This window comes from Perissodus microlepis, chromosome 4 (genome assembly GCF_051167445.1).
Source record: "Perissodus microlepis isolate ML-2025 ecotype Zambia chromosome 4, ASM5116744v1, whole genome shotgun sequence".
In the NCBI taxonomy this organism is placed as follows: Eukaryota; Metazoa; Chordata; class Actinopteri; order Cichliformes; family Cichlidae; genus Perissodus; species Perissodus microlepis.
In genome coordinates, this window is record NC_140464.1 from 5,342,166 (window position 1) to 5,361,205 (window position 19,040).

A 19,040-nucleotide genomic window follows, 5' to 3' on the forward strand; every position below is an offset into this window, starting at 1 on the left:
ACCAGTCGCCATCCAGTCAGCTGTTATACATTTTTCCCTAGCGACTTGTGGTTGCCAGGTGATCACCGACCAGTATCTAGGCCTGTGTGCAGAGGCCTTAAGAGGTCAAAACTCCAGCTAGACTTCAATTACTCGACCAACATACTCGACTTTTTGCCTTATCAGAGCACATCATCAAAACCAATCTTATTTAAGATGTTATAGACAACATTTTACATAGGACGGGTACAGAGTCGGAAAAAACAACCAGTCATCTACATTCACAAAGATATCTGAAAGTTAAACATCTACAAGGATGGGCTCATATGGTCAAGCGATTTCAGGCCAATCACAGACAAAGGGGAGTGTCCAAGAAGAAACATGGGTGGAATGATGTTTAAATTTTGCTCCATAATGTCTTTGGATGTCAACACCAAGTGAGCACACAGTTTTGTATTTTTGGTACCTATACTTATTTTATTTAAAAAGTTGATATGTTTCAATTTTGACCCCGACAAAAAGCCACAAGCCAAAATATGTCAGTCAAGTGAGTGTTGCTGGAGTTTTTCTCTCTTCTGACTTTATTCTCTCCTCAGTGCATCTTGGAAGTGGGTGAATTTGTGCCAAAGACCTCTATTTATTTATTTTTTTCATTCTTATGAAAAAATTATGATAGCAAGGGCTGCACTTTGAGAACCATATGCTAAAGGGTAAAATACACTTCAGCACTGCTAAGGGAGCTTAATGGTTTGCACTATTTAGGTAGTGGCAAAGCCCCAGAGTGTGCACTGTTTGCTGTGTATAAATGTAATGGCTGGAGCCTGGTTTGATGCACATCCATGTATCAGGACAAAGCTCGCTGCATCTCTAATTGGAGTGAGGAGTCACTGCGATTCAACAATGCTGTGCAACAGCCCCACTTTGAAGTTAACAAGAGCGTTTTTTTATATGTAACATTAAGTCGAGTCCCCCACACACTTACATCATTTACACACACACACACACACTCCAAGCTAGCCGCTCCGACTGAGCACCTTTAATCAGGAAAACGTTTGTTTCTAATTAGAACAAGTAATGTCATTACAAGTCTTCCTTTACTACTCAAGGTCAAAGTGAAGGTCATCAATACATGATTTCACAAATGGAGTTGTGGACTCTCTTCCAGCTACATAGTGTAGAATAAAAATGAGCAAATGCCTGAGAAATAATGAGAACAGCAACAGTTTAAAATAAAAACGATTAAGATATTAACTGCCTGTGCAAGTGAAGTGCTATTCTTTAAAGCAAAGGAGAATGCTATAACTGCATATGTTCTATTTGAAAAACATTTTCTGTTACATGACTGCAACACACCACTCAACTGTCTGCTCACTATAAAGAAAAATCAATTAGATTAGTTATAAAATGGGACATTTTCAGCACTGATGCTGTCATATTGCTGGTGTTTTGCACATTAACAACATGCAGAACAGTGAAAGTGAATTATATAACCAAAGGAGTTCTCTGCAACATATGATGCCAGATTTTACACTGGAACAAGGCTCAGCGTTTAACTCGGACAACACGGGTGGAAAAAGGGAGAATAAGTATTTACTAAGTGTCGTGCAACATGTGGAGCAGAGGTGGGTACACTTTTATTTTGTGTGCATCTGTGTGAACGTCTCCGGCGAATCCTCGCGGTTTTACGCATAAACCTTCGTCTTTTTCCCAAACAAACCGACGGCGTGTGCGTTCATGAGTGAGTGATAAGCAACACGCTCTCGGCCCCCATCCATTCAGGCCTCGCCCCAGCCTTCTCTATGAGTGACACACTGACTAATACACAGACAGATAAACACTCACACTGACAAACACGATAAGGCTTTGCCCACAAAACACTGACACGGACTGACTGATGGACGTCTCCATGGAGACTAGTCACCAAGACTGACACAATGTCTCTCGCCGCTGAGCGCCGTGCCAACTGAATCAGAGAGGTGAGGGAGAAGAAATGGAGATAGAAGGAGCGATAAATAGTGTGCAGCACCAGAAAGATTACAAAACAGCGTTGAAATGTTCCAGCCTGCGTCTGGATGCAGTGCAGATCTGCTCTAAAGCGCCACGTGATCGTCTTCGCTGCCCTCCGATCGGCTCCTCTCACACCTCAGTCTCACCCCATCACTTACACCTCTCCATCACTTTTCCCCCTTCACACTCCTCTTCTCTCTCTCTACCTCCTTTGTGCTCGTCTCCTCGCCCCGCTTTCCTCTCTCTACACCTAAGGCATGTTTATTTCCACACCTCACCTCCTCTGCTGATTTCTCCACCCTTCTTCCTCTGCAGGTTCTTCTCTCCAGCCCATCTCTCTCCCTCTCTGTCTCATTCCCCCTCTCTCCCTCTCTCTTACTCTCTCCCACGCTGTGCGAAATGGAAGCTCTCACAGAGACCTGAGGTTGCCATAGTAACCTGCCATAGTAACCACTCACCATCTTGCGTCTCTCCGTCACATCGGCGGGGGCTCGGGGCGTCCGCGGCCCTGCTCTGCAGCTCCCAAAGCGGGGTGTCAGTTCGCTAAACCCTGCAGTGTGGAACCGTGGAACAGTCCCTGGATCGAATCTGATTTTGGCCAAACAAAAACTCTAAATGACTACGCCTCTAAGAGGAGAAATAACTGCGTGATAACTGAAAAAAAAACAAAACTATTTTATCTTCGGATTTGTTTGATCAGTCAGGTCACTGCAAACCCACAGCTGAGAGGAAAAATACAACCATTAAAGGAACAGTTCACTCCAAAATCAAAGATACATGCCCGTCCTCTAGACTGTAGTGTTGTTCATCCATCTAAATTAATCTAGTATGAGTGCCCTGCTTTTAAAGCTATCAGCTGTTCAGATGCCTGCCTTCTCTTGGATGTATTAGAACTAAACGGCACTCGCCTTGTGGTACTCAAAAATCCAAACTCAACAGCAATGCCAGAATTCATGACCCGGGTACTCTAAAAGCCCACAAACTTTGATGTGAGCAGTTTCATTTAGTAACTATTTTCTTACTTTTTTTTTCTCTCGCACTATGCACCACTGCTCTGTCACTCTTAGAAGCTCTACTCATCCAGTGAAGACAGCAGAGAGAGGGAGACCTCTGTTCCTGTGCCAGGAGAAGTCGTCGTGATGCTGACCAGAGATTTTTTTTTTTTTTTGCAATGCCTTTAAAAAAAATCCTCTACAGGGGTGTGAAAAGTTGCTTAATCTCCCAGCAAAGTCGCTAAGTTAGCAGCAGTGAGGTCATTTGAAGTGTGATGCTCACTACTGGGAGTGTGAGGGAGGTCAGTCACACAAGCTGAGTATACAGTCAACATTTTATAAAAAATAACCAAATCTGAAAATTCAGAATTAAATACTCAACAAATGGATATCCAAATGATTTAGTATTTGGCACAGTCTTATTTTTAGGTCTTTATCTACCTGCAAAGACAGGTGAATACCCATGACTGCAGCACCTTCAGCTGAGCCATCATATTAGCTAACTGGATGTTTTCTGGATTGACCGATGTAGACAGTAGAAAGAAAATAGCTCCTAAGGTGAAACTGATCACAGCAAGGTTTGTGGATTTTTAAAAAATTAGAATTTTTTTGATAAATGTATCATGATTTCTGGAAAGAGACTTTTACGACTTCAATGGTATTTTGTCATGAGTGTAACGGATCTGTTTTTCCTTCTCCTTGTGGGATGTTTGGTTCGTGTGGTTTAGTGTGTCGATATATGATAACTGAAATGTGCAGGTACTTGGCCATGATTGATGTGCCATCTTTCGGCTTGCAGATGATTGGCTCCAGGCTGAGGACAGTCTGGTGCCATCGTGGGCAGAGATTTATTCATCTTCCTCCTATTCCAACCTGCCACACGTGTTTCCACCTGTAGCTTTTGCTATGCGGTTTGCTTGATAGACTGAAGGAGTTTGTAGTGGTGGGATGCTGTTTCTTTTGACATGTTTTCCCCATGCTAGGCAGGTAAGTTGATGCATTTTGGTTTATTCCTATCAGTTAGGTCGCCTTCGGTATATTTCTTTAGATAGAACTCTTGGTTATTTTGGTCTTTGGTCACTTTAAAGATAACTATATCAAGTTCAACAAGTTGTTTCTGTGCCTCATCGGGAAAACTAAGATTCTTCACATTTCTCAACCACCCCACTGTTGCACTTTGAGCACCACAAGGCAAGTAAGGTCTAGTTTTTTGGTATTCATGAGAGGGCAGACATAATATCTCCAAAAGTACACAGCAGCTCACACCAAAGCAATCTAGATATATTGGTCTGGGATGTTCTAACTCTTTAAGTCTCTATTCTAACAGAAAAGGTCAAACTAAGCCTCACTGAGGGTTTAGTATGGGAAGTGCCTTACCATATCAACTGTTTTGAGTCTGATAGAGAAATTTGAGCCTGAACACCTCGTCACTGCACCACCCAATCTGAAAGCTACCACAAGAGAAATATGCAAGAGGGGCACAATATATAAATAAACCAGTACAACTGAGTCAACACTCTACATATATCTCGGGGAGTCCGGGGACTTGGAAAACAAACAGTGAAGACGTGCACAGGTTCATGTGATGGCACCGAGAGTAATCGTCCTAACCATACAGCAGAATCTGCGATTTATCACAGCGATGGCGCGTAGCTTTGCTAACTGCCTCCTCTGGGGCCCTTAACGGCCTCCAGGGACGGCTGCTGGCATGTCTTATCGCCCACCCCCACCTCAGGAGCCGCCATCTCACAGTGACATCAGCACAGCCCCTATTGCTGCCCCTGAAAATACGACAACCTCCAACCAGCTAAAAAAAAGGACGTTTGGATTACGTGTCATCTTGTGCGACAGCATGCCCACGCTTCTCTCCTGGCATCTCATTGTGATCTCTCAGAGCGCCGTGGAAACCAAACCTGTCTGTGTCAGGCTTGAATCACATGTAAAAACAACAGCGGGAGGAAGAAAAAAAAGAGCGAGAGAGAGAAAACATTTAGCATCACACTTTGGTCATCAGGATTATAATTTCATGCTTCTGTTTCTTGCCATCTCCATCATCAATATTTATACTGTCATCATCATCAGCATCAGTATGCCACAACTGTTGTGCCTCCGGCCAGCACAGCCAGCCAGTGAGGCAGACAGAGGAGGAAAGGCCTCAGCCTGACTCTGCAATGCTTTATTGAACTCTTATGCCACCACTGACCCGAAACAAACTCCCTCAAGATTCTGTGCATAGATGCAGCCAAGCCGGCAGTAGCTGTAAAGCAGGGTGGTCATTGAGGCTTGACCGCCTTCATTACCCAATCACATTTACTAATACTTAATCTAACCAGGAGAAGATAATATCTCTTCTATTTGCCAAACTCAATATCAGACACTCAGAGCTGACCGCTCTCTCTGGCGAGCTCATTTCAGACAGCACAAACCGAAACTGCATCCTGACTGCCACTCACGGTGACACGAGCAAGAAACAGCCGCTTTCAGCCATCTTTACTAGGAGATGATCGGATTTTTGAGCACCTCCAGGCAGCTCTCCCAATGTGCCTTCATGAACTCATGAGGTAGGAGGGGGAAGGAATCGCCTTAGTTCATTTTTTCAGGCGTCGCTCTTCACTTTAGGTCATGATGAGAATATACTCCTCAGGGGAAATCTCACCATTTCTAATTATGTCAATTCAATGGATTATAGCTTTCATTTTGTGTCATTAACCATTGCCAATCTTCCAACTATTATTCAATAATTAATGTCTGGACAATCATCATGTTCCCCAAAGGGCCAACACCCAGGCCTGGACAGAAGACTCAATCAAACCAATCATGGCTAATTATACCCACCGCGCCATCATAGGGAGCTTAGCATTTCTGCTCCGCACGGGTCAGTGCCCATGCACTCCCTGCCCCCAGGTTACGGGGATTCAAATTGTGCCACATCATGCACAAAAACAGAATCTCGGATATCCAGGTTCTGGCGTGGCGTGAGCACGTGGCGACTGTGTGCGATACGATCCCAGCGTCTCAGATGGGTCCCTCGTCGTGCTGCATTTTGAGCTGAACGCCGGAGGTTCCTCCCACAATTCTCTGCCTCTCTTGGCTGATCACCGACTCTCCCTTCACCCTTCAACCCGTGTACATCAGCAAGTCTTGCAGCCATCAATCAGTGACACCGCCGCTCTATGAAGAGATCAGCGGCCAGCTTGCCCTGATTAGAACAGTTTAAGTGTCATCTATAATCTCTATCTGGCTCTGGCTCTTTGTCACAGAAATGAGTGCGTGTGCATAAACACACAGGTATGCACAAACTCAGGCAGACACCATATTTAGGGCAACAGTTACTCCCTTTGCATTCTAATGTAGCAGCGAATTAATGCAGTCCATTGTCCTTTTACAGTAAGGGGACAAAGAAAGGCAAACTACACTTTAACCAGATTAAAAGCACCCTGGCTTCATTTGGGAGATGCACAAATCATTGGGACAATATTTTAGGGGGCAATCATTTATATGCTGGACTCCTCTCATGCCCTTTGCCACCTAGGGTGTTTGTTTTTGGAGGATTTGCTTCGACTTTTCTATATCTCCTCTGGAAATAATCCGCAATGGCTCCACTATTCCGACAACGTTAGAGCAGTGGGGGGCTGAGCATTATCTCAAAGTCACACCTTCCCTCTAGGCCAGGTGTGCAGGTGTAATTTACCATGTCCCTGTTAACCTGCTTGCTTGTTTTCATCAAGCTCATCGGCCATGCATAAGTGGTGTGCCTAGGAAATTAAAGAGCAGCTTGGCCTGATTCCTCAAATGACTGAAATTGCTCAGCCGGTGCTTAATTTGTGACACAGGAAGGAGTCAGTGGAATGTGTGTGTCTGTGTGTTAAATTTATCAGGTGACAGTTGAAATTTGCAAGATGACCCACATGCTATTTCTTTTTTTAAGTGGTCAGACTGTAGAAGAGGTTCAGAAAATCCTTCAGGAAAGTGTTGACTGCTATATTTTATTGTATTTATTTTTCCACCTTTCGCACATTTTAGAATTAAAAAGAAAATCTGCCAAATGTCCTTCCTTTGGTTGCCGACAATTTAGACCTTGGAGCTACCAGTGTCTAAATGTTCCCGTTACATGAACAGAGTCCATGAAGAGGAAATCAGATGAATAAAACATTCCACCTGCATCCCATTTAACTAATCTGTGTTAACCTTTCCTTGTGAATCGTGACATTGTTCAATTTTAATAACATGCATATTAGGTCAAGAGGTGTCATGACTTTGCACCTTCAGGACTTCATAGAGATCTGACCTACTGTAAGTTGTGCATTAGATTCCCCCTATTTCAAGGTCTTTACTCATTCAGTACAGGGTCTTCTTGATTTTATTTAGAATTAAAATCCCAAGAATGAGGATCACAAGAAATCACGTCCCTCCATCCATAAAAACCACATCACAGAAGCTAAATAGACTGCTGTCTTGTTTGAGTGGTCACAATGTGGCTGTCTTTTAGTAAGTGAGGTAACGCTTCGGTTTGTGGGGTTGGTGGGAGGAGGGTAGCAGCAAAGTTCAAGATGAACAAATTCCGGTGACATTCCGGCCTGGCTTTTGCGGCAGTGAGATGTCTTGATATTTTGAAGCGCTGCCCCGAGCTGGAGCACCTTGGCTTTAAATGCGATATCATGTGACAAGCTTTTCATGAAGCCCGAACCTTGCAGTTACTGGTGCTGTTGTAAATACAGTTCACGATCAGCTAAGAAAGAAGCCTCGCTTCCTCACTATTGACCATAAACCAATATGATTGGATGAAATACATGCTTTTATGAGCAACATAAAAACTTACCATCCTCTTAAAGTTTTACGTCTCTAGGCTTATTTTGGATCCAATAGAAAGGATGTGCAGTGGAATGAGGGCCCATAAATGGTATATGTCGTGGTCATTTGCTCGACTGTTTTAGCTACAATGGTGTAGAAATTTATAGGTACTGTAAAGAGCTTTGAATTGCGGGGTGTAAAATGCAAGCAGCAAACAGTCCTGCTTTAGCAGTATGAGCGGATGGGAGGAAATCCATACTGACACAAGCCATCTTCCAGTTAAAAACACACACACACACACTTCTTCTGAACCTCCCTGAAATTCGGCTTCATTTTCTTCCTTCCAGGCATGCAAATCTGCTAAAACGTACACTGTTGGAGGGGCCTCTCGGTGCATCAACACCCCCTTCCCCTTCCCACACATAACTACAGACACACGCAGATCCTTCCAACCTTTTTCTTGTCTAATCCTGCCCCAGTGCCCCAGTTCACCTTCCTACACCCCATTAATAACCTATTCTGTCTGTCATAAAACTCAGGAGATCATCCAGCTGGTCCACAGCGCACACATTGCCAGCAATCTCCTCCTGCTAGTCCCAGTCGGTTCGGATTTCTCTCAAACACTGCACATTAGCATTTAAATCCCTTCATAACCATATCATTGTGTTGCAGATAGAGGCAGTAGATCTTCATTCATCAGTCCTAATCTATCTGCTCCTTGTTCTCAGCCGGAGGGGCCCCAGGCTCTGACTCAGAGCTTAACCCACCGCGCGTAAGCCGCAAGGTGCCTGCGCATTTTCCTCCAAATCTGGGGTCATCAACAGGGGCCAGCCAGGGTAACTGAAGCCCAACACACACACATTAACATTGTAAACTGGTCCGATTAGGGGGGGTTTAATTGAGTATATTTGAGTGAAAGCTGCGCGTTAAACGGATCATATATTAAGCCCTGTCAACAGCTTGTGCTACAGTGGATGCTCCTGTTATCGCCAAGGTTAGATTAACTTGTGCTGAAAAAGCACACAGAACACAAACAGAAACAAGAAACACATCCCAAGGAGCTGGTGCAAAGTTTGAACTGCGCATACAGACCACATCCAATCATGCAAATCAATAGAATTGAATCGATTCCCTGTGACACACGTCTGTCTTGTTGTCACGCGTAATTCCTGGATATCAGCCACCTTTATAGGCCTCTCTCGGATTCCAAACGAGGACAGTTCCCAAATCACATCCGGTCATGATACACGCGGATTTCCAACATATTAGTAGTTTGTAGCGCGTGAAATGCACTTAACTGTCCGCCAGACTCTCTCGCGCGCGCACACACACACAAGCGGACACACCAGACAAACACCAGAATGTCACGAAACTGCACCCGGACTCTGAATGTCATCGAGACACTTACCTTTATTTTATTATGCTACCATCAAGTCCTGAAACACATCTTCGCTCAAAGCGCGCGTGTCGGTACTCCGAGAGCTCTCACCTTCCCTCAAATAACAGCGTATTCCACTGCAGAGCCGCCGACGCTGTCTTCTCTCCCTCCTCTCGCTCTCCTCTCTCTCTCTCTCTCTCCTCCGTCTCCCTCACTGTTTCTTCTCTCTCTCTCTCCCTTTCTCTCTTTTTCTCTCTCCCTCTCTGATTGATTCACCCTTTCCAAGTGCTGCGCTTCTACCGCTGGTAATGAGAATTGTCTCAGACATCTTCAGGTGGATGGAACCACTGGTCGATTCAGAGGGGATGGGCTACACTGCCGGGACAGTTTTTCTTTTTTTAAAAAAAAAATAAAATATATATATATATATATATATATATATTGTTATTTTAAATTCTTACTTTTGAAGCAAAAAAAAAATGTTAAATGAGTGATTTTGCGTTAGTCTGCGTTGCACATAAAACCTAAACAGTCAGTTGCAAACGCGCTCGTAGCATTAAACAGCCTATTAATAACGCAAAAAATGGGATTACATAATAAATAAATGCATCCAATGTAACAGTAATTATCACCTTCCTATGTGTTATGATTATAATTAGTCACAGGAACCCACACTTTCGTTGCATTTCACTATTCAGCTGCGGTGTTTTCTTACATTTGATCCCAGAGACAGTCACGCACGTGTCCATATGCTCGCATAATCTCTATAAAATGACGGTGATGGTGCTGTTTACTGCTTGTTACAAGGAACACTGCTGCTTGGTCGGTTCCCTTGGCAACACTCACGCACACGCAGTGCTGAGCCCCACCTGTACAGCGCTACCTCGTTGGATTTGAGTCCTGCTGCCATTGTGGATCCCGTCGTACGTGTGGCATATACAGTACGCGTGCGGGTATATTGATTGGCATCCTAAGATGGAGGAAAGGAGGGGTATTGTGTTGGGCGCGGGGGGTTGAGCGTGTTTATTTCCCAGAAATTAACTTTCCTTTTTAAAGAATGTGAGCACTAATGTGATTGGTTTCAGGTGATGACAGTTTGGGCAAAGCCTCTCCGGGGATAGGTTATTAAATGGGGGAGTGAGGTGAGGTTTAAGGTCAGGTTAAGGTTGGAGGTCTGCTCGGGGTTGAGTTGTCAATCACTTCAGCAAGATATTAGCGGGGAGATGTGCGCGAGAGGGTGGGTGGGTGGTTGAGCGTGTGTCCATCAGATAACAGAGGGGAAGAGGGGATGAGTGTGTGAGTGCTGTGGGGGGATTCAGACGGGTGATTAGTGCTGGATTGATAATGTTCTATATCGAGACTCAGTGGATCACTCTTCTCACATTCTTGCACCTCAACGCCAGCACTTCATCACAGGCACGTGTTTTCATGCACACACTCCTCACACACGTGTCTTCCTTCCAGCACTGCTCCCGGCTATCGCACACACACACATATACACACATACAGGCATGATTTAGATGGGGATCAGGGTTATGACTGACCCCTGCATATTTAGTCTGGATGCAGCAACAGGGTGGCCAACCTGTTCCTCTCTCTTATTAAACATTGCACAGTGCACACTCTACGTGGCCTTGGCTGCTCTCTTCCACTTTATGCACAATATGTTCTCGCTCACTTGACCCCCACCCCCCACTCCCCCACCCCCACCAAACCCACACACACACACACAAACAGCCCCACGCTCTGCAGTGAGGGTCTAGCAGCATCCACGCTCTGTCCCAGTCCTCTGTAATTCCAACAACAACGGCTCTCGCTCAGTGCTTTTTGCATTGCGTCGCTCCTTCGCCCTTCTCTCCACCCCACCCTCCCTCCTCCCCTGCTGCCTTCCTGCCTCCCTCTCTCTCTCTCTCTCTCTCTATTAAATTTCCAGTCACACAACAGTGCAGTGGATATCCCTCCCTCTCTCTAAACTCTCACACACTCTCCACCAACACGTCCCTCCTTCCCTCCCTACTCCCTGTCCTCCTCTCCCTCCTCTCCCTCCTCCCTCCCACATACATACCTCAGTAGTCTGTGGAGGTGTTGTCGTCGTCCCGGATCTCTCCCTAACGCTCGCTCTTGATATTGACTGTTCTCTCCCCTCCTTCACTTTGAACCTCTCAATCTCGCTCACTCTTGATATAAGGCTGCTCTCTTTTCACCTCCAGTTGTCTCACCTCCCCCCCTCTCTCCCTTTCTCCTCCCTCCTTGCCTCATTATTTAAAAGAGCCCCCTCACATTTCCTCCTCTTCCTCCCCATCCCACCCTGTTTGTATCTCTGTACTGCAGTGTCTGCTCAGGCTATATGGTATGGAGTATAACCTTCCCTCCCCTCTCTCTCCCTCTCTCCCTCGCTGTGGTGGGTGTGCGGGGCTCGCTCCATCAGGCCAGACTTTAACTGACTGATTGAGTGGACACCACAGGCCGATAAATGAATAAAGATGGGAGCCACTGTGAGGATTAATGTGCCTCATATGAAGACAAAAAGCTTGCCATCTAGTATTTCTGCCTCTGCCCTGTGGATGAGGTTGCTCACGCCTTCTGTGCTCTGCCTTGTATTGCTGTGTGTTATGCTGTGCTGGCATATTGGTTCAGAGATGTGCAGGCGCTCTCTTTGCCCTGGGTTATGTTTAGGTCCTGTGGCCTCGGCGGTAGTTGCTGCGCCGGGGTGAAACCTCTGCCATCGCCTTACTGCGCTGGAATGGCGTGGTGAGAGGAACTGGGGCAGATATGCCGGTGGTGTAGGGAACAGGCCTCCTGCCTTTCTCCTTCTGCCGCTCCCTTCTCACATGCTGTCTCAAGACTGAACTCTTCGCAGCCTCCGAGGCCCTAACAGAGCCCTGATCCGTATCTGATGGTGAAACAACACGCCACAGGTTGCAGAGATCCTAACCCGTTTGATACCAAATTGAACATTCTGGCTGTCGTGACAAGCAAGCAAGGGTTGAATGCTCCAACGCTTATGGCAGTGTAGACCCTGAAACACTTGGCTTTCACCCACAGAAAAACAAGAAGCTCCTTTAAACACAAAGTTAACCAAGCCTATATCTGCAACACTAAAGCTAATACTCCTCCCTTATCACTAACAGCCCTATCTGGCAACCGCATCCATTAGGGCTCAATGGAGACATTGATCCTCCCACACCCAGGCCAAGTGGACCTCGACCACAAAGCTCCTGAAGACAGATCCAATTTTAGGTGTTATACGCTGCTCTTACCTGCCTCCTTTTCCTCATCGTCTCTCCACATGCACCCTAATCTCATCATCACATCTTCAAACATGACCACCGCAACTCATTCGCACTACGTGGTGAGGCTGAATAATAAGACACGTCTCTCGTTCCTTTCTGTCTCTCGCTCCTGTCAACACCTCCTCCGGCAGGGCGTAAAGCAAACTCTGCCACAGGCCTATAAACCCCATTATGCCGAGCAGTACTTCTTGCACCATGCTGTATAATCTTCATCTCTAGCTTATAGCCAGGCCAAACTGGCCCTTAAACTGGTCCGCTGCTTTCCTCGCGGTGGCAACGCAGACAGCAATAACCAAAATGTCACCCAGCCATCAATATTTTAATTTCAGGCCCAAACCACTTTGCAGTAAAAAGTGGTCAAACAGCACAGACTATGGGCATACTGTGTGTGAGGATGTGTCCCGGCACGTAAGGGTAACTGCACTTAATATGTGTAATCGTCTTTTTAATGCAAATGTCATAAATCTATATGAGGCACACAAAAGAAAATATCTTTACTCAAATGCTTGATATTGGAATGTTCGGTATAAAGCACTGAGTTGTTTTATGGTTAACTTGCACGTTTCATATCACATTCAGTGTCTTTGTTCCACTTTCATATGCCAGTATTTTAAAGAAACCCATTCTAAAGGTACTTGTTTTAATTTCCCGTTTTTAAAAAATGTTTAAAATATTCCAAAGTGAACTAAACTAATCAACAAAATCTTGCAGAAACAGCTGCTGTTACTGTACATCCAAAAATCAAACAAAGCCCAAATGGTGCCAGGTTGTACTTTCCTTTACTAACAATTTGTACCACAGGACAGTGCAGTGTGATTTTAACCAGGCAAGGCATTAAAATGCAAAATTTAACAATATGTATTATATATAATGAAAGAAGAAGATTTTTTTTTTAAAACCTTTTTAACAAATCTACAGGTAAAAAGCTTAGAAGGTCAATTCTGCAGAGGGGGACTGCAAAAAGGATATTTAAAAGTTAGCATGCAAAGAAAAAATGTTCTTCTTCTGATGCCCAGAAAACACAACTGGGTCCATCCATGCATTTGATTAATTGTTTATCCAATTCAGGTAGAAAGGGTGGAGAAAGAGCGAAAAAGAATATTATTGTGCTGGAGCTAAAAGCACCAAGAGGAGACGAGTATATGGAGGAGAGTGGCAGGGTCAAGGAGTGCCAGAAGCAAGGCTGGAGGGCAAGGTACTTCTCTGGGTGCTTCGTGGGACAGTTGCTCTGCCAGGCCTACACTGGGCTTGGCATCACAGGAGAGAAAAAAGGCTACAGAGAAAGCGTCAAGATGGCTGATGACAAAGAGTGGACATTTGTGGGCAGCGGCCAGGGCAGAAGTTGCGGTCTGATTAATCCTGGCTGTGTCGCCTGGCTGAGGGTGTATCACGGTTGCATCAGAAGGGCATCTAGTTAAAATTCTTTGCCTAATCAAACATGCATATCATCAACAATATCATTTTCATACTGGATTGGTTGGAGCCTGGGATGAAACACCAACATGCTCTAGTGCTGTTGGCCAACAGGGTGCCAGTGGAAGACAAAGAAAGAGGAACGGGGAAAAGCATGGTAGAAGGACGAGTCGTGGATGTAGTGAAGAAGGACATGCAGAGAGGTGGTGTGACAAAAGAGGACACTAGGGACAGGGTGAGACAGAGGCAGACAATCTGCTTTAGTGATACCTAAAGGGAGGAACCAAAAGAAGAAGAAGAAAAAACATATCTTTGGACTGTGGGAGAAGGCTGGAGTACACAGAGAGAACACACAGGCACAGGGAGAAACTCCACACAGGGAAGCCCCAGTTGGCCTGTGGCTTCATCTCAGAACATTTTTGCTGTCAGATGACAGTACTGCACCTCGGTGCAACAGGTATCAAATCAAAGTGTAACTGTAAAAGACCAGCTTTTAACATGGAAATTCTACAAAAACAAACTGTTTCCCCAGAGCCATTACCAGCGTCTGCACCTCTGTGCTACTATTCACAACACTAGTTGAGAAATTGTCTCAAATTTTAAACAGTTTAAGGAAATGTCTGGAATCTAGCTGGATATTCAAAACGTGGCAGACATATTTCTAAATATGCATGAATTGTTTTATTTTACAGAACATGTTTGACCAGAAGCTGCATGAACTTGCTGAGCACTTGTGGCCATAGTAAGTTTAGTTATAAACTTTCCCTCCAAAAAAAATTCAGCACTGCACGTAAATGCGACAGAAGCTTTGCCAGAAGCCAGAGGCCAGACGGAGCACGGTGAATTTATGAGCTGCTTGTTTGATAATTTAGCAAAAGGTCTTAAACAGACCCAAATGCACAACACCAAAGAGGCACACAGTTACAATTCATTAGCTGGGCCCACGTCCTCATTTTATGTTTGACAGCGTTTTAGTAAAAGTGAATGCTTTGACATGAATTGAGCTGCGGTTTGGGGGGGGGCCTCGAAGGGGACTGGCGATGGCTCCCAGGCCTGGCAAATCCCCATGTACTAAATAGAAATGAAGAAGTTAAAGAATTGAGAACAAGGAGGGAGGGAGGGTGGGGCACGTAAATGAACAGCTTGCAGAACAGGGGGAACCTATGTAGATGACAACCGGAAGGAGCGTGTTTGGAGGCGTGGTCCTGCTCCTGAAATTCCGATACATAATCTCAAAAAGAGAGAGAGATTTCCATCAATGCGATATTCCAACTAGATTTAACAAGGAAATAAAACTCTAAAAGAGGAAAACAGGAAGTTACTGCAAGGCAGATAACACACTGAGGCATGAAGACAGGGAGAGGGGAACATGAAAACTAGAACTACAAAGGAGTACAACAACTAGTTGAATTATTAAAAAAAAGGATCAGGACCACATATGTACTTTTTGTTGTCTATACATATTTTTGACTTGACTGTACTCGGTGTGTTGTGGAATATCAAAAGCTCAGTTACTTCTGCTGACAAGCTTAGCTTTTCTTTTTAATATAATTTGTTTTTGTCATTTGACCCAGAATTAGAGAATGTGAACATTTCTTTTTACTGCAGTCACATAAGATCTCCCCGGAGAAAACATGTGTTTCACTCTGAACATGAGATTTTTATAAGGTTTGATGTATGACAACACTGCTCAGCTTGACAAAAGCTCTCCGAGGTGTACGCATCCACACATCAAATAATCTTAAAGTCTTAAAAGCCTACTGTACAACTGCACAGAGCAAGTTCACGTATCCTTCCATTATCTGGTTTCACTTACCCTAACGTTGGCAGGTCTTAGAAAGGTGGTTATCTATTTAATAAGTTAACCCAGGGTTCATCAATCTAGGTAGAAGCATGTTCATATGAAAAGGGTGGTTTGGGCAGCATCTGACCAATCACAGCTGTAGACAGGCCTACTGACAGCTTAGCCCTGGACTTAAAACTACAATCATGGAAAAATATAAAGAGGTAAAACACAGAATACAGACCAACAGCAACACAGCTGCTGCAGACAAATCTGCGGTATCAGTGTCTGTAACAGGACAAGCACAGTGCAGCGGTGTAGTATTGAAAACACTGTATGAATGCTGGAAAAGATCGACTATATTAGGTTTAACCTATTTGAAGACCAGACAGAGTGCTGGTAAAAATGCAGACTGTGTAAGTAAACAAACTTATCAGCACGTATCATCTCTTTTATTAATACGTGGGATGTATTAATCTGATGGATTACAATCGTAATTTCATTGGGGGCATGCACTGAAGCTGCTTGTCTGAATCATGACATCAGTGAGCGTTGCCATTTTTACACTGTGTAAATTTGAAGACACACTTTCACAAAAAATTGCTAAAAACAGACATTTGCTCGCCGATGTCAAAGCTTTTAGCTCAGTGGTAAGTTGAGGAATCAAACATGGTTGGATTTAAGACATCGTTATTCACAAAACATAGACTACATGCTTATTCTTTCAGCTGCAGCTGCAGTGAAATTTAATCGTCTGGGTATAAAAACAATAAATACAAAATACTGGCGGTGGCTAATTGTACCCCTCAGCTTCCTAGTAGATATGGTATGAATTTCAAAATTCTACATCACCTTGTTTTCAAGTTATTGCATTTACAATGCAAGAAAACTTGATCTCTTACCTATGACCTTGAGGCCAAAGTCAATGAGATTCAAACTCGATCAAGATTTTTAGTAGATGCACCTATGGTATCCATTTGAAACTCCTAGTTTGCTTCTTTTTAGAGTTATCACATTCACAAACTTGGGTGTCCATGTTGTCTGCTCGCCCACTTGGCAGGTTAAAAATTCTATTCAAGCCTCGGCTTACATCATGTGTCGTATGATCTAAGCGTCAATGTAGAACAATAAAAGTGTTATAAAATTATTTGTAGAAAACAGGAAAAAAAACATCAAGGAACAAAGTTGTGTCCAAGAATCTATATTTACTACTGACGCTCACCAGAAAAATAGATGTGTGCAACTTTTGACCCTCCAAAAATGCATGAATAGAAGTCTGAAGGAATGGTGATGCCATTTTGCAAAGATCTGATTGGTCGGTGGGTGCTGATTTCAGACCTGCTTATATCTAATCTCGAGGAGGAGGATCATGTATGAGGTGCTGTGACTGCTGTGGCTGTGGTATACAGTGTATACCTGACTGTACATGGTAACAAAGTTAACTTGGCAATGATCAAACTATCAACAGCTGCAGGGAGCTTATTAACCCCCCCCATCGCAGAGCTTGGCCTGTAACAGGCTGGCGACCTGTCCAGGGTATGTATACCACACCTGTTGTCCTAAAATATGTCAGCTTGAATAGTCAAATTTGCCCCGACAGAAACAAGTCTGGGTGCTTTTAGAAGTGAGAATCAAGGGAAGTCTTCTTTTTCAAGTTAACATTCGAATAAAAATGCATGAAAAATGTTACTTACTACACTTTTAAATATTTACTTCTCCTCAAAAATTTTGGAACGTCTCATTGGAGTTGGGAGCTGGTTGCTGCCTTATAGGATGTGCATTTGTAATAGCACTTGATCTCTTTATAAACTTGCAATAAAATGAGGAGTTCAGAAGTGGCATGCTCTGAGCTTTATCTTATCTGAAGCTGCAGTGCAGCACTGTGATATAGTGGCATTCTTTAAGGTATTTATGGAGCCCATAGATAACTCACCGAAGCACCAAACAGGCTCTGTGCTGATTTTACGTAAGCTACATCAAGCTATACACTTCAGCCATACTTTTTGTTCTCTTTGTCAGGCCACTCTTACCATTGTGACGACTGCTTTCCCCATCTCATTAAACTAAATGCGCCTGAACTGAAGTCCTGAATGTTTGCCGTTTTATTTTGAAGGAGATCAGAAGTCGACTCATCTCCTTTCATCCTTCATACTTGCACTGTCCAAAGGGAAGGAATTTGAGTTTCACAGAGTTTGGTTCACAAGAGATAGTTAGGTGAGTTTAATGGAGGTTGAGATCACACAGCCTCCTTAGTGGATCTGGAAACTACTAGGAGGAGCTCGAGGAAATAATGTAGATGTACATGGGTTACCACGTCCATAATTATGAAATGCAGCTTTCCTAATTATGCCGTGATTATAAGATTTTAAGCTCTTGTGCAATTAAATGTCTTCATTTGCACTCCAGGAACTAATTTGCACATTTTCTAGTTCTAGTTCTGCAGTGCTCATGAAGTTCTTTTTATTTACCAAACTGTCTAGCTCTGCAACTAAATGAATTATATTTTAATGTTTAACTGGCCATTGAAAAATTGTCTGTCAGGGCTAAGTAAAGGACACACTGGTGGTGTATAATTTCATCTACAACCAGAAGAGAAACATCAAATATTCTTCTTCTGAGGGGTGCAAACTAAAACCACACAACACTAGTGTTTAAGCAAAGAAATGTGCAATAATTTGACATCATGTGATCGCCAGATAATTAGTCCATTGCATCATAAGCAAGAGGAACATGACTTAAACTAATAACTCACCAAAACCCTCGTGATATTTTCTGTAGAAGACAGTCATCATTGATTTAATGCTTTAATTACCGAATGCTTCTTTGTGATTATTGCTTTCCCAATTGGTGTTAAAGTTAATTTCCTTAATGTATTAAAATACAAGGTTAAGGTTTTCAGAATATCTAATTATAACTCTTTTATATGCTAATATATGCAGCAAGGCTGTCAAAAAACCTTATTGCATCATGTTTATTTGAATGAACCACACGTCATTTTTTGCACAGTGCAAGCATGGAAGGAAAACAGAATTTATTAATTTATTATTCATGATCACAGAAAACACCAAACCAAACTTTTTCTGCAATGTTCCATCTTAGAAGAAGCTGTAAAAGGGTTGACAGCCCCACTATTAATTATTCTCAATGAAAGGTAAAGGGTCACATGATAACACCCATATATATTCTTCTGCTGATTACCGTAATTGGAACCTATTCCAGCTGTCAGAGGTTGAAAGATGGGTTACACCACGGGCAGATTTCCAGCTGATTTTAAAGGTACTTTTCGTAATGAGCGCAATGAATTTGTAATACAATATTTTCACCACCAGGGGAGAGAATTTTACCATGTGGGTTCATTCGCTTTCTTTTTTCGCCCCTTTAGTCTTACTTCCATTACCTGCAGA

At 43.6% G+C, this 19,040-nt stretch overlaps 1 protein-coding gene across 3 annotated transcripts in view; it reads right to left on the reverse strand.

Moving 5' to 3' along the window:
* The window catches only part of lrrc4ba (leucine rich repeat containing 4Ba), a 51,259-nt gene extending 39,938 nt beyond the window's left edge, over window positions 1-11,321 (reverse strand). The window contains exon 1 of one of the 3 annotated variants that reach the window (XM_084925214.1): window positions 11,213-11,321. The gene's annotated coding sequence lies outside the window, so the exon portion shown is untranslated. Of the gene's footprint in view, window positions 1-2,264; window positions 2,374-9,177; window positions 9,487-11,212 lie in introns of those variants that run through there. The other 2 variants (XM_084925212.1, XM_084925213.1) reach the window with 2 other exon arrangements.
* Between the last annotated feature and the right edge of the window lie 7,719 nt (window positions 11,322-19,040).